The following is a 17,288-nucleotide window of genomic DNA, read 5'->3' on the forward strand; positions in this document are numbered from 1 at the left end:
TACACAAACCGTCTCATGCAGAAGTCGAGATGACAGAGATCACGGCAGTGAGCGGACACACGCCGGAGCAACATACAGTCTGATCACACAGGCCTCCAAGGCGACTGTTAACACTCTCTTATTTCACTGGAAATACACACATAAACGTTCATGATACTAAGCAGCTGGTCTGTGTATAACACGAAGACCGAACTTACACAGATCAGCAGGCAGCGTGCAGGAAATGTGTTTTTGTGCTGCGAGGCACAATAAACTAACAAATCATAATATGTTGTCACCTGAGGTCGTACCTTTGTACTGTATATCAGCACAACTGTGATTATCAAATCACAGTGAGTGACTTAAGATAAAATAGAAAGAAGGTGATATGATACTTCCCTCCCAGTTTGCAATGACCAGTGCTCCCAGTGAGCAAGGGAGAACTGCAGTGTAAGGTGAGCTGCGCAGCCTTCGAAAAAAAACTTAATATCGAATTTAATGCTTTTTCACATTCGCACATTAAGCAAATACTTTTAAAAAACTTTGGACAAAAAGCTCATGCATCTTATACAGCCGGCCTCTCTAACTATACGATATTCAAAATATGGCTTTAGACTAAAAAAATTAACACTTTGTGTTTCCCTCTCTTCCCAGGATTCCCCGGTGGCATCAACACCAAAGGATTATGGGTCAATATTGTCCTGGGCTCCTCTTCCTCTCCTCACTTATCCCCCTCCAAACCAACCAGCTCTGCTGACCGGGGCGTCAAGTAGAAGGAAACAAGCGCACCTCATCGGTTCAAAGACTGAAAGGAAGTTAAGAAATCAGGATCCCTTAACTTCCCCCTTTTCTAAGCATTCTTGGAAGCTCAGGATTTGACAGCCTGAGTCAAATGGACAAACACAGACGAAGTGGACAACTTTTTAACTAGAAAGACACTTAATTATCGCTGTTGATATCGAATCCTGTTGATACAGTGAAACATGTTCTTTGTATATTTGCAATTTATTGAAATCAGAGGCCTCATGTGGAGTCAAAAGTTGCCAAATATCAACAAAAAGAAGGATTTTGGCAATGACATGGCACAGTTTAAACCACTCGCCGCTTTTTCATGAAGCAAAGTGGCTAAAATAGAAAAAAAATGTAAATGAAATGTGGAAGCTGGTCCTACAACTGTGCGTAAGTTTTGTTTTGTACGATTTTTTTGGCAGCCAGTCATTTAAACTCCTTTCTCCAGTTAAATGTACAGTTACTAAGGATAATAAAATATACTGTACGTTATAATTCGCAGTAGGACCAAATGTCTTTTTTGTTTTACATTCGAAACTTCTTTTGAGCTTTTTTGTTCTTTTCATCGAAGTTTGGTGTCTGTTGTCAGAATTTGGGATAACATCATCACCCTAAAATAAATCTATTAAATAATTCTCTATTTAAATAAACTGATTCATCAAATCAAATAAGTTAGTCTTTATTACCATCAACTTTCTTAATTTAATTTTTGGTGCTTTTGTTTTTGGAATGCCGAAAATCAGTTGTAGAATAACACATTAGCATGTCGTGAATTTTGGAAATGATTACATTTATATTTTTAAAATCAATTTTGAAGAAAAAAAGAAGCTGTGCAGCCTTCAAATGTTGATTTGAATGACAATGTAATGAGTCAGGCTTCAAAGCTTTGAGCCATTCAGTAATTCACAGAAATGTATTTAAATTTGGCTTTTATAGCTGGTGTTGTTGTTTTTAACTCTTTGAAACCTGAGAAAAGAGGCTTTATTTAAAACATGGGAAGAAGGCAATGAGGAACCTAGGAAGAAATTACCCAAATATTTGCACGAAAAAAAGGTGAAAAGTACAAGAAATATACCTAAAAATGAACAGAAAAAAAATACAAAGAATAAAAAATAAAAACAAAACCCAAAAACAAAAAGGAGAATTACCCAGGGAAAAGTGCTTAAAAATAATAATAAAATATTTTAAGTATAACTTAGATATTTTTTGATGTTTTTCCCTACTTATTTAAAATTTTAACTACTGATTTCTTACAATTTGCCAAGTTTTCAAAAGAGAGCAAACCAATTTGCTCTGGGTTTAAAGGGATCTGAACGCAGCACAAAAAAGTCACGTCGATCCAGGCTTCAAAGGGTTAATACGGAAGAATAAAGTTAGCTGCTCAGCTCTGACGTCCTGAATAAACCTGCAGAATTATGTCAAATTCACTCATTTATTCACTGATGGCCGAGGCCACCGTACAAGGTGCCTCCTGCTACTCAGCAAACATTTAAACGTTATTATTATTATTATTATTACGTAACATTATACTGCTGATTTCAACTTTATTGGCCGACACTACAACAAGGGAAACAAAACACGAAAAGATGTTGGGACACAGAGGGAGGAGAGTCACGTAACAAGTGACTGAGACCCAGACGGAGAGGAGAAAAATCGACTCCTTCACTCCCACTTTTCGATGACCCTCTGAGCACCCGGTGACCTGGAAAAACTGCAGCGTAGGAGGACGAGCGGCCGCAGAACAAATCCTCTTTTGAACCTTTCAACATGGTCATGTAGAGAGGCCACTTTGCAGCATTGTTTGTCTTTCCTCTGTTTCATAGAGACACACAGAGACTGAGGGGGTGAATGGGGACAGTGGCGCTTATACAAACCCATTTTACAGTCAAATAGGAAAATCCGTGCGTCAGGATTTGCGCTGCACTACAGTCAGCAGAGAGATTTTTCCCTGCATGTCAGGAGAACTGAGCCAGAAGATAAAAGGGGGTTTGTGGAAATGTAGTTTTTGGGGGCGGCAGAAGTTAATTTATGTTTGCTTTCTGCATCGTCATCACCACGTCAGTGTGCACGGAGGCGCAACCTACTCCTAGCACCGAGTGTAAAACAGCAGACGGCTGACAGCTTGCTCCCAGTTTGGAGAAGAAGTTAGGAGCACTGATGCAGAAGATAACTGCTGAGGACAGAGACAGCAGCAAAATGCCTTTTAGACAACAACAACATTAATACACTTTTAGTGTACACCTATATTTGGGTATATGCACCACAGACAGCTCTTGCCAACGCCGTACATTGCTTTCTTCAACGCCACCAGACTCCATTAATGAAAACAGTCATTTTATCTCACTGAACACAGGAGCTGAAAGAGCTGAATGAAACAATAAAGCACATATGCTTAAGAAATTACAAGTAGAATTGTTAATAAAACTTCATTTTTTACAGCATTGCAGCAAGAGTATGTATAATTAAAAACAAGATCAGACTTATACAGTTTAATCACAGTCAGCTCTGCCAAAGAGGTGAGTCATGTTAGTCTGAATGCTGTTAAGCAGCATATTCGGCTAAAAAAAGAGCAGCAGTCAGCTATTTGATATATGATATATGACAAACTAGCGTGACAAGAATGACCTAAAAATTAAGCGAGAGGCCATGCATCATTAAAAAAAAGCTGCATATGTATTTCAGTAAGCTAGATCACACAGGGTGGAATTAGTACTGGACAATAAATCGTTATTATATTAAAATCATGATTATCTGGCCAGATTGGATTTTGGATAAATAATATTGTGTGTCGTGTTTTCCTGGTTTGAGAGGCTGCATTACAGTTTCTGACCTTACCAGACTGTTTGTGCTGCTCTATTTGCCTTTACTGACTTACTCATTATATTCACAGGACTGATCATTAATTATCAAAAATCCTGTTGTATTAACATTATGGGAAATCACCAATAGTCAACCTTATAATATTGTCACACTATTGATATCAAGGTATTTGTCATTTGACATTTAGGCCCTACTGTATCTATGAAGTAGTAGTAGACGTAGTAAGAAGTAGTAGTAGTAGAAGTAGTAAGTCTAGAAGTATGTTGAAAAACGATAAGATAAGATACAAGAGGGGCTGACACAAGTTCCTAAACAATGGGAGTAATTATAAGGTAAGATAAATGTCGTAAAATAAGAGCAGAAAGAACATCAGCATATCAAAAAGCCCATAAAAAAGCCATATTACATATGATATTGAGAGTATCTGCACAACGTAGAACAAGTGGTATTGCACATATATTCAAAAGCAATATTGCACATGATGTTGATATTATTGACCTCAGTGTCCCACATTTCAGCTGTCTAACAAAAGTATCCTGGTTTACTATTGAGTTTGCCACAAAGCCGAAAATTATATTAAATTCAATTTTACTATTTGCCCGATAGAGCAACTTGTTTCGCAGCAAATGTAAAAATATAATACAAACACATAAACTTCCAACAATATGACTCAGAAACGTACAGCAGTTTACATTAACCTACAGACAGGGTGGGCTACACCTGTGGCAACACAGAAAAAGCGAGTACAACCAAAAAGCAACACGGCAGCCACCAGATGGAAAATATCCCATAAATTAACATCGAGCTTAACAATCCTGATACTCAAACATAAATATTCACATTTCTCCACTAAATCAACAGCCTGAAACAATGAAAGCTGAAGCCAAATGCCAAAATGGAAATGATTCAATTGGTGCCAAAGCATTAATGCAGGTAGTCCTTATTTAACCCTGCAGAGGCCACAAGACAAACCAACCACAAACTGAAGGCAGCCATTAGCTCAGCAGCACAGAAGCTAGCACACACAAAAACATCAACAAAACATCAACAAACAGCAGCACAAACAGCTCCTACCTTAGTGACGTATCTTCAGGTAATCTGGACCTCTGGAAACATCCGGTGATCTCCAACGGCAGCACCGGAAACTCCGACTTCCAGCTCCCGCAGCCGCCGGTTAACGGATTAGCATTAGCATTAGCATTAGCCCGTTAGCTAACTTTAAGTAGTAGCAGCTAAAAAAGACACTAATATAAATATCTCTCCGTGAAATAAAATAAAACCTACATAAAGCAATGTAGCCCAACTGTGTGAAGGTTTATTAGTTTGCTTGTGACACGAAATGTGCGGTAATTGTGGTTAAAATGTGTTTAGAGCTTCTGAGCGCGATAACCGATAACTGAGCAAACAAACAAATGACGAGGGGCGGAGATCCGAAGCGTTTAAATATCCCGCCTCATTTCAAGAGGTGTGTTTGATTTATGCACCGGGGCGGGCGGAGCAGGGCGGGAAGTAACCCCGCTACAAGCAGCCCACTGTACTTAAGTACTTATTTTGAGTACTTGAACTAAACTTAAGTATTTACTTTAAGTACTTGAGCTTAGCTTAAGTATTTTCACTTTCTGCTACAAATACTTATACACCACCACGCATCAATGGCAAATACTGTACTTTTTACTTTACTACATTTTTTTTAATGCTTTAAAGCCTAAGCAAATGGCTGTTTTTTGGAGGGGGTTTTGAGAACGATTGCAAGCAGGCAACGAGCAACTTTATGATTAATTACTCAAAATTAGCACAAAATTGTAAAAAAAAAAAAAAAAATTTTTAAAAATTAAAAAAAGAAAAAGGAAAATTACCTGACAATAGGCACAAAAATAATAAAATAAGATAAAATACAAAATAATGTGGCATGATTTTAAATATGTAAATAATATTATATTTTCTGAAAATCTCCCCTCATTTTTTTCTAATAATATTTTTTTCCTAATTTCTTGCAGTTTGATAGGCACCTCATGTCAAGTTTTTACTTTGCCTTTTTTTAAAGAAATGTTTTTAAAAAGAAACCAATAATTTTTCAGGTTTCAGAGGTTTTAACACTTCTAAAAGGTCTCTGAACACAGGACAAGAAAACTGATGACAGTCCAGGAGTTAAAGGGTTAATAACTTAAATTATTTCATTTTTTATTTTTATTTATTTGCACAACTGTGTGTATCATAAAGACGGAAAGAATTTAGTGCACAGTGGAGTCAGTGCTCACTTTTCCAATGTAGGTCAAACGTAATTTAACAGTTTCAAACACAAGCCTGCGTGATTTCAGGTTTTTACTTTTAGACGGTCCACTCTTCAGAGTTAGCCAAACCTTTAACATCAAAAGCTGGCAATTATTTATTTAATGATTTTGAAAGCACATTTAGTGCCAATGTTTACTCTTCAAAGAGTGATAAATGTACAAAAAGTGTTTATTTTGGAAGAAAAAGTTAAAAGTTGAATCCGTTTAAATCTGGTTAAAAGTTAAATTCAGGGGAAAAAGTCTGAGGTCGCAGCTGAGCCACGTTTTTCTGAGGAATGGTTTTATTGTTCGTATAGGCTGCTGCACTGGTTCCAGATGTAGTGGGTGTTTGGCTGCTGAGCAAACAGTTACATAACCTCAGACTCTGGGTCCAGCAGCAGCAGTTAGAGGATGTGAAGTGCTGCTTTTCCACTGTTTACTTTGCTCCCAGAATAGCCCTGTACAAAACCAGTCAACCACTCCCTGGCAAACACTGACCGTCCTTATATTTCAACCAACAACTACTGACACACCACTTATTTTCATAAATTATTAACAGAAAATGTTCTTAAAAGCACTAATTTAAGCAGCATGTGTTCTGGGACTAAACTTCTGTCGTGTTACTTCAAAAAAATATTTTTTACTTTTTGTTAATCGTATTCTGAGGGCACGTTTCTGCCTTAAATGTGAGACTAACAAAAGACCCAAAACCAAACATTAGGCTGCAAGAGTCTACTTTATTGCATTTGCAATCACAAGGTGACAAAAGTGAAAAAATGTTTAACAAAGGCATGTGGATGTGTATGCACCACAGTGTCTATGAAACACAGTATTACAAACACAGTACAAATGTTAAAAAAAAACACAAAGGAGCTTATCAGTTGCATCTTCTTATTTTTTTTGTTTTTAAATTCTTTTCTTTTTCTTACATGGTAGTCAATAAAAAAACACAAGGTTACAGAAACAAGTAAGGCAGCCTTTAACTACGATGAATAAAAAAAAAAACTAAAGGTTGTAAACGGGACACCCTCCCGTCACCTAGCGTTGGTCGTTGGTTTGTGATTTCCCCCCCAGAGGTGCGGCGTGGATCAGAGTGAGGCTGCGGGATCAGGAGGAGGTGGGGCTTCCTGCTTCGCTGCTCTCGCTCACCTGGCGTTGCATCACCATCTCCCTGGCAACGCAGGTGATCTGACCGTTCGTCACTGCACCTGGGACCCCCGCCCTGAGAGACAAATTGTATATTGTGTATCGTGATATAGCCTTAGAAATATTGCTTAAGTTGGAGAGCAGCAACTGAGCATTTAAGACACTGAAAGGATTATGGCCAGGATTAAAAACACAGGGGCAGGTCACAGCCTGTCGACACATCAAACAGGAAAACCAGGACAGATCTTTGTGTCTGCACCATGAATCAGTGCCGTAAAAACCCTTTGAAACCTGGAGCAACACTTTATAGAGCTGTTTTAGACACCTTTTTCACAAATATTTTAAACCTCTGAACCCTGAGCAAATTGGGATTTTTTTTTTTTTCCAAACTATGGGCTTTTGCAGAGCACCCAAACCGTGACTGTTTACGGTACATTTTGCATAATGCAAATGCATCCTATTAACATATAAACTGGAGAGCGATGTTTAGTTTGTTTCCAGCTTACGGAGAATAAATGTGTGTGTTTGTATCTGCAGAGCTCAGATTGCAGCTATTTAACGATAGTTTAAAGGATTTAAAAATACCATGATCTATATCGTGTATCGTGATATAGCCTTAGAAATATTGCTTAAGTTGAGAGCAGCAACTGAGCATTTAAACACACTGAAAGGATTATGGCCAGGACTTAAAATATTTAAGATACACTGTCAGTTATTAGGGGTGAGTCCAGCTGTGTGTGTGTGTTTTGTGTGTGTGTGTGTGTGTGGTGTGTGTGTGTTGTGTGTGTGTGTGGTGTGTGTACATGTACTTACTTTTGCTGTGCCTCCTCAGTCAGAGGGGTCATCCCTGGCTGCTATCCCAAAGAAGAAACTGGACCACCAATGCCAGATCCTGTTTTGGGGAGTCCTGTGGAGGCAGAGAGTAAAGACACATGTTTATACAGCAGCCCAACAATAACCACTATACTCTATTTACTACTGACTATTTACTTAAAAACATTGTGTATTAATTAAGCATTAAAAAACTCCAGGAGAGCGTGTTTCAGTTAAAGCTCCTTTTGCTCTTCATAATGGCTAAAAAAACCACCAGAGAGTCACTGAAGTCGAGACGCAGGCCGAACACGACAGTGACAGCAGTTTAAGTGTGTGTGTTCAAGAGGTTTAAGAGTGGAGTGTGTGTTTCGTCAGCTACACCTGACGGAGAACATGACTCAGGTTTCCCCCCCCTCAGGACTCGTGTTTGGATGCTTGTCAAACTGAGTTTGACACCGGCGGGCACCATCTGTTAACATGTTAACAGCTGCATTTACATACAGTACAACTGCTGTGTGCCAAAATTAGCTTCTAGGTCAAAACCAGCCTCAAAGTGGTGCCAGTTCAGGATGTATGTACAGTGTGTATATATATATATAATATTTTATATAAAATATATATAAACTGGCAGCACTTTTTGAGACTGGTCCGTGACCTAGAAGCTAATATATATTGTATCTATACGCATATATCTCAGCATCACTGATCATCTCCTCACGAGTTTTTGATAGTCTGCAATGTGAACTACTTTCCAACATTTTTTAATTGAATTAAAAATCTAATTCAAAATATAAAAACCAAGTAATCTATTGGTTATAACACAAACATTTAGAACCCTCTGATCAACTGAATACTGTTAACAACCTAATAAAAAATGTTTCACTAGAGTGTAACAAGATTACGACGTCAGCGTGGATAACTGGCAGTTAGTTTCACAACACGCAGTTTTGTTAAATTACAATCAGAGAAATCTCATGATTCCAAACGTACAACGTATTTTCACGACATTTCCACGATCGGAAATAATTTTCATGATTGTAACGGGGGGTTTTTTTTTTTTATTTCATTTTTTTTTTTTATGACTTTGGGGTTTTTTTTTTTTTTTTTAGTTTTTTTTTTTTGTTTTTTTTTTTTTTTTTTTTTTTTTTTTTTTTTTTTTTTTTTTTTTTTTTTTTTTTTTTTTTTTTTTTTTTTTTTTTTTTTTTTTTTTTTTTTTTTTTTTTTTTTTTTTTTTTTTTTTTATTTTTTTTTTTTTTTTTTTTATTTTTTTTTTTTTTTTTTTAGTCGAGGGAACCCTAAATAAACATTGTGGTTCAGGCTGGATGCTATAAGTTTTGTTTTGGTTTTTTTTGTAATATTTTTTTTATTAAATTTTAACTTAAAAAAGTGATAAATATAACCAGTATTAAATGCCGTTGTTGTGCTGCACTGTCTACACACACACTAACACACACACACACACACACACACACACACACACACACACACACACAGCCATATTTACCCTTTCACCTACTTTCATATTTAGTGTGGTGTTGGTGTGAAAATTTGAGCTGACCAGGCGGTACAGCGGGCCGGCCGACACAAACCCTGAGCCAGCACTTATCTGCTGTCACCAGATGGTTTTCGCATAAAGCCGCGCCGCGACGCTGATCTGGGATTACTGGTGAAGTCAGCGGATATTAACTGGTGCTGAGGGTCGTGTTGCTGTTCACGACACACGTGTGCCAAAGCCGAGGTGGTTTTTCGTGTTAATACCGACATCTGAATCCTAGCTGCACGACTGAACAACAGCTGCTAATCCTGACAGGAGAGTGAAAATACCCAAAAAAACTTCGACCGAAACGAGATCAGACATGGACGAGGGTGATTTTCAGATGACTCAACCGTAGTGACTGAGGCAACAACTGAGTCAACCACAGCAACCACGAGGTTACTGAAAGTGAAGCTCTGCCCTCGATTTCACCAGATCAGAGCGCAGCAGCGTGATGTCGACTGAACAATGTCACAATATTCTCGTGTTGTTACATAATCTGCACACAGGCTGTGGCAGAGATCCTCTGACAGACAGAAACATCTGGATCTGGTAAAGACACACACGCTTGTGGTCGTTGTTTTTTTCTCTCCAGCGGAGCAGACTGTTCTCTTCGAAATCACAGCCAGTTCTTAGATGAGTCACTCGTTTTTCTTTCTCCAAGGAGAACCCGTGAGCGTCGTTTCTAAACTGATCAGCAGTCAGTTAATTTGGGGACACAATGTTTAGCCAATAATAACCCAGGATGATACGACCTTGTATCTAAATCTTTTAACGCTGGGCAAACTGGTTTGATTTATTTCAACGTATGGGGAAAGGCAATGAGCAACTGTGCAAGAAATGTCCCGCAAATTAAAAAGAAATTGAATGTTTCTTTTAAAAAGATCTGGAAAATGTCCAAAGAAAAACATTTATAACATCAGAATTATATATTTTCAATTATTTTTACAGAATTGTAATTTTAAGCAGATTTTTCCGGGTCAATTCCTTGTTTTTTGGGGGGGTTTAATAAAAACTTACTGCCTACTCCATCCAGTAATGACCACAAACATAATTGACACACACAATTTCAAAGGATTGAGACGAGTTTCTACGATGGTCGAAGGTCTTTTTAGAGGCTTTTCCATGCTGACAAACATTTAAGTGAGACAAAAAAAGATCTCAAGAAATGTTTTTTTGTTTTGTGGACGTGAAAACACACCTGGATGGTGAGGGATGACCTCTCCGCTGTACTCCGAACTGCCACAAGAGCTGCTACTGGACGTAGAGCCGATGCGCCCTGCAGGAGAGAAAGAGCAGAAAATCAGCCGAAGAGGACGGGGTCGGTTTAATCCATAAATCTGAAAAGATTAAATGTGACAGGTGGAGGGATCCCAGTTTATGTGGCAAGATTACACCTGAAGTATTAATGCCTTCATCAAGCAGGAGATCGACCCGTTTCATTTTCTTTCTTCCTTCTATTTATTTTTATCGCATATTATGGTTGTTATTTCTACGTGTTTTACACTTGCACTTCCACTTTTTTGACTTTTGTTGTTTAATGTCTTTACTGCCTCTGGCCTGTTTGCAACTTCAAAGTTATGGTATTCATGTTCTTAATAATGGATTTATTTTTTAACTTATAAATATGTTTAATGTATCTTTTTTTCGGTTTATTGTTAGGTTTTAATTTTTAGCACTTTTTTCATTTAAAGCACTTTGACTTAAATTGTATGTATGAAAGGGGCTGTACAAATAAAGATTACAATTATTATTTATTATTATCCTTTTAAAATGAGAGGGGGGGGGGGTGTTCAGAGGGATACAGGAAATTAAAATCCATTTTTAGCCTCTTACATAACGACAGCCTGACGGGTACCTCTGGAGCTTTAATGCACACTTCTGATTTGATTCACTGAGACGGGTTACACGTCTATTTTGGCACTCTGGGAAACCCACGGAGAACGAATCCATGACATATTCATGAAGTCGAAGAACTCTTATGACTTTAGATTTTAGACTCTAGCGTGAAGTTTTTCCGGTTACAGAAGCAAAATAAGAGCAGAAGAAGAGTGTTGTTTGGATAAAACCAATTGTTATTTCCCCCTCAGGCGGCTCCACTAAAAACAAGTCTGGCTGGAATCTGGCCTGTCCTGACGCAGGACTGCTCAAAACCTCTAAACGGTGAGAAACTCCTGTAGTTTCAGGGAAAATCTATCACTTGTGGGCTCAAATTCTTTCACTCTGAAAAGCATAAACCACACATGCAAATCATTTTTCATTCAAAGAAACACATGGTGACTCATTTAAGCACTTCAGGGGGTTTTATCTAGTGACAATATCAAGGAAATTCAAAGGCAGAGTAATACAAAGTCACCAGACAGGACGGAGGAGTCGGTCTGGCGAGATAAAGGAACACAGAAGGAGACGGACTCACTTCGGTAGTAGTCAGTGGTCGCCACGAGAGATCCGCCTGCTGGAATAGCTGCCATCCTACTGTAGTTGGTCACTGTACGCTGTGCTTGATGGAAACCTACAGACAGAAAAAAACAGCATGAGTAAGCACAGGCAGGAACATATTACTCAGCATAAGACCGGAGACTTTTTTAAATATTTTGTTCCACATAAGTGACACAAACCGGTCCAGGCCAGAAACTGTGATGAGAGAATCATCACAGTTTCTGGCATGGACCGATGAGGGCTTCAACTAGGTATTATGTTATACTGCGAATTCTACATCTGACATGATAAAATATCATCATTTTAAACATATTAAGGTTACAGCATAAAAATAAAGACATTAGCAGATCTTGGCTAATAGCTGAATTGCAACATGACTGTAATTAAGTTTAACAATAAGAGAGAGCAAAAAAAACGAGTGCCAGTGCATCGACACTGTGGAAAATGATCATTATATTAAAACTGATGTGATTATATAGGATTGAAATGTATTAATATACTGATTTTTGAAAACACCTTTGTGTAATGATATGTATAATTAACCATTTATTGAAATCAAGCCTACAACTTAATGTTGTACTATTATTGATTCATGTTTTAATTAGTTCTTCAAATTGATTAAATAATTATGAAAAATGTCCACCGACAGTTCAAATGGGGTTTTTTTGTCCAACCAATAGTCAAAAAAATCTAAAGATACAGTTTACTTGAAAACACAGAAATTTTGGCTTTTTAAATGAAAAACAAAAAACAGTTAATCAATAATCACCTAGTTGATTCACGTCTAATAAAATATAATGTACTATGAATCAGATAGCTGACTAATCTAATCCTCTCTACCTTTGCATAAGCATTTACATATAAATAACTGTATATGTTTTATTTAAGTGCTCTGTTCTTATTTTAATATTTGTATACATCTTCTGCTTGTAGCCTAATGGGACTACAATTAATCATTCATGTAAAATATAAACCTTGTTATAAACATTGTTATATCTGTAAACTATGATTGTTTTCATAATCAGTGTATCATCGCTTTTAACGGTTTCCTTTGTTTATGTTTCTTGATGAACAAATTAACACTATTGATTTTTAATCAGGATTATGGTGATTAGTTAAAAGATCAATTTATCCTTTCAACGCAGATTAAATGTCAGAAAATGTTACCGAAAATTTAAGAAAAACATGGTGGACTCCAGCTGTTAGGCGCTGCAAAGAAAAACAGCCTCAGGGATTTAAACAGAAAAACAAATGTATGAATGAATATAGTCTCGCTGCCAAAATATGAATAATCTATGAAACCACAGAGAGTCATGGTGGTTTTTGTTGCTGTTTTTTTGGTAATATTACAATACTTTGACGTCCTCCCTGTAATGACGTCATGCGGGGTCTTGTTTACATTAGACACACTGCACCAAACCGACATTTTTATCTGCTATATGACAAACACTGCGACAAAATCTAAATTTAAAAACAGCTTTTTGGTGGTAATTAAAGGTTGTTTAAATGGGAACAGGGATGAGGATTTGTTTTTTTAACTTCCTCTTGTAACGGACATTTAGTCTTTTTCTAACAAAGACAAAAACCCGTTTGTTGACATTAAATATGTCAGTTATCGTGTGTGTATGGACACCGTGATATCAGTTAACACTCGTGAATATAACGAGAAAACACGACATACATGCGTTTAATGCGCTTTTTAACAAACCAAAACAAAGACTCTACAGCAGCTGCCGTTAAGCTAACTAGCTTAGCATCGTTAGCCCCCCACCCTCCGTTAAAAAACAGTTACCACCATCTTAACACACGGCACGCGGGGGAAACCCTCACCTTTTTGGGGAGCCAGACGTGCTCGATGTTCAGTAGCACCCAATTCAACTCAGTCGGCGAGGCTGGGGGAGTAAACGCTAGGCAACGGGGCCCATTTGAAAATAATTTTTGGGTAAATGTAACCCTCCAACGTCCGAGAGGAGATCAGCGCCGCTTCTTCTGAGGTCTGCCGGGGCTGCGCGAGCTTATATACGCAGAGAGGTGGTGACGTATGCAGCGAGGGGGCGGGGCGTGAGATCCGCGCCGGTGTCACGGTGAACTTTATTATTAAAGTCAGCGCTGCAGCAAGTTTTATCAAGACACGAGCCTAAAGAGGGAGAAACAAAATCAAATAAATAAAAATGTCACTGTTTCACATTCATATGTAGTGTTTTTTAATTAATATTGCTGCTGTTTTCGTGTTTATGTTGCATTTTACTGATGCAAATGTTTAAGGGACTGTTTTTTAGTTTAGAGGAGGGAGGGTAGCTGCTGGTGACTTCCTCTTCTTTTTCTATCTCTACCCTCCCCGAAGCTACAGTTATTTTTAATTAAGTGACTGGCGGAAAATGCATGACCCTTAGAAGTGAAAATTTGAGACAAAATCATGGATTTGTAAAAATAATAATAATAATAATTATAAAATTAATTAATAAAAAAACAAGATTGTTTTTTGTGCTTGCTGAGATGAGAAAATTAAGTGATTTTGATGAAATATCAGTAGTTTAAAATCAGATTAGGTTATTGTTTTGTTTTTTCCTGATGTGTCCAAGGGCCATACAAAAGCATGTGCGCGCACACACACACACACACGCACATACTTCGATAGTATGAGACAGGTTTCTTGATCTGATTCAGACCTCCGTTTTATTAACCATATTTTAAAACTTTAAAACTCATCTCTTTTCTTTTAACATTATGATGACATGCCTGCCCACGCTGCTTTTTAAGTTTTTTGTTGTATTTGGTGTTTGTGCAATGGTGTTTTGATTTTATCAAGATATTCTATGTTATATTAATCTTTTATTCTCCTACTTTTTGATGTGTTTTTATTCAACATGCCTCTGTTCTTATTCATCTAATGTGAAGCTGTGCTCTTTACATTAAACAGACTTGTCTCTACATGTTTTACCAAAACCTCCCAACCTGAACACTGAGCGCTGAACAAAGAGCCCCCTCCTGTGGTTTTATAGGCGAATTGCAACAGTGTCATCGTCCAACAGTTAAACGCAGAAACACATTTAAATAAAACTGTAATAGATTTAAAAAACGGTGCAAACACGTATACAGATGTTTTCTATAAATATCTGTGTGCAGATAGAAAGGCGTTTATGTTAAAACTTTTCTTCATTGTTATGCATGTTCTGTTGTTACGCATCATTATTCCTCGACAGGAGATTTTAAAACTTAAAGTGAAGCTATTTTAACCATTGAGGTCGTGAAATTGTCTTTTTTATTGCAGATATCTTGAGCAGTCTATACAATAATCCCTAATCTTTCTGATTTTACATTAACTGAATAAGATAAAGTCAAAACGTAACTTCGTTGTCGGCAGGATTCGAACCTGCGCGGGGAGACCCCAATGGATTTCTAGTCCATCGCCTTAACCACTCGGCCACGACAACATGAAAACTTTATTTAAAAAATGATCTAATCGAATCTCGCGATATCTTGTGCAGGAAGCAAATTTTGTGTTATGTTTGTTTATTTAGTTTTAGGGGCGATTATGTTATTTTTTGTGGTCGATTGCATCGCTGTGACAGAATTAATCATTTGTACTAATTTGTGTCATTATTTTAGGTTTTATCAGTTTTGGTCATCACTTGCTACCTTATACACAAACTGAATTTACCGTTTGAAAAAGTGAAAATTGTCAATAAAAAGTAAAAAAGAAAAAAAAAATAGCAAAACATGACCCGCCCCTCTCTGCTTCACTCTGCCTCTGATTGGCTCGCACTTATATTAAAATAGCTGTTTATTGATTTGTATTTGTCGTCTTTAACGCTTAGTTTTGATATTACACACATTTGTATTGTTCTACGCACAAAATGCATTTTTCAAAATTAAGCTTGTAAAATTTATTTTACATTATCATTTTCTACTTTCATTGAGTGTATTCTTTTTAAGATGTTTTTGTTGTGATGACACTTGTTTTTGGATGAAAAGGGAAAGAAAAACAAAAAAATTGGTTTAATCAATATACTATATTGATTTCTGACCCACCTTACAGACCATAACCACAAATAAAACACCTCGTTCATGTATCAAAGCCAAACAAGATGTTATGACTGACGATATTTATTTTTTGTTTTACTCAGTATTCATTAACTTTCTCTGGACCGTGATCATATTTCTAAGTCATGTTGTTAATGGTAGACTAATAGAATAGGCAGATTTCAATTTACCCTCAAAACCTCGTTTATAGCAAAAAGGTTTTTGTGCTTGTGTGTTTCAGGCGATTCCAAAAACACCAAAAATTATTATTATCACTATATTACATACCAAGTAGGCTTTCATTATTTGATTTTTTTTTTATTTAAATTGTTATCACAGGGTGGGACATGTCCATGTAAAATGGGCCAAACCGTCCCTGAGGTTTTACGAGCATTTTAAAGGGCAGAAGATGCTCAAAAAATTCACTAAATTTACGCGCATGTCAACATCTTAATATTTAATGAGTCTCCTGATCAATCAAACCAAAGAAGGCAGCAGCGCGAGCCAATCAGAGAGAGAGTAGGGCGGGTCTTACCCTGAAACACATTTCAGCAGCAAATCAAACAAAAAAAAAAAAAATTTTTTTTTCTCTCTTGCACACAATCATTTTCATATCTGAAAATCTGCTCTTCAGCATCCCTGGTGGTCTAGTGGTTAGGATTCGGCGCTCTCACCGCCGCGGCCCGGGTTCGATTCCCGGTCAGGGAACTCCTGTTTTCGCGAAGTTCACAGGGTCAACAGTCATATGTTGCTGGGAATAATGTGACGCCGCCTCCGTCCGTGAACGCCGCGTTACACCCAATAGAGTGGCGAAGGGATGACGTATTTTTGTAGGCCAACCAGGAAAATAAAATAAACAAAAAACAAAATAAAATGCCAACCATTATGACCAACTCATGTGATCCTGTCCACAGAAACATTGTCAGCTTTAAACTTTTTTTTTTTTTTTACATTAATATGAATTTCTACTTTCTTTGAGTTAATTTTTTTAACCAACATCAGTCCTAATCATAAAAATCAAATATTTATAATTTTTCCAAATTTTATCCCTTTAAATTCCAGGTTTTTGTAATGATGCCACTATGTTTTTAGATTAACAACAAAAAAAAAAAACAACACAAAAGATTAATTATTTTCAGTATGCTACATGCAATTTTTTTTTTTGATGATCACAGCCTAGGATATGTCAATGATTTGCAGCATCACTGATTTTGACAGTGCACCTAGTAGAAATAGGATGGTTTTTGTACTGTCATCACGTGGAAAATAGTAAAACATTACAAATTGTAAGGCAAAAGCTCAGAATAACACCACGAAATACTACAATGCATGTTTTTAAGCTTTTAATGGCTGTAGGATCAAAGGCTGCAGTTTGAATGGGTTTCAATGGAGCATTTTGCACTTAACCATATAAATGTAACAATTTTGTTTCCACAGTGTATTTTAGATTTATTGTGGAAGCTGAGCTGGAAATT

The 17,288-nt window shown here is 37.1% G+C and overlaps 2 non-coding genes and 1 pseudogene across 2 annotated transcripts; 1 reads left to right on the forward strand and 2 right to left on the reverse strand.

The window, feature by feature from the left end:
• Nucleotides 1-6,575: 6,575 nt before the first annotated feature.
• Nucleotides 6,576-13,774, reverse strand: LOC121947583 (annotated as a pseudogene).
• Nucleotides 13,775-15,142: 1,368 nt separating this feature from the next.
• On the reverse strand, nt 15,143-15,224 carry trnas-aga. The gene has a single exon. It is a non-coding gene; the product is annotated as a tRNA-Ser (tRNA).
• A 1,225-nt stretch (nt 15,225-16,449) lies between these two features.
• On the forward strand, nt 16,450-16,521 carry trnae-cuc. Its single transcript has one exon. It is a non-coding gene; the product is annotated as a tRNA-Glu (tRNA).
• The last annotated feature ends 767 nt before the right edge of the window (nt 16,522-17,288 follow it).

The sequence above is a fragment of the Plectropomus leopardus genome, chromosome 8 (assembly GCF_008729295.1).
Source record: "Plectropomus leopardus isolate mb chromosome 8, YSFRI_Pleo_2.0, whole genome shotgun sequence".
In the NCBI taxonomy this organism is placed as follows: Eukaryota; Metazoa; Chordata; class Actinopteri; order Perciformes; family Serranidae; genus Plectropomus; species Plectropomus leopardus.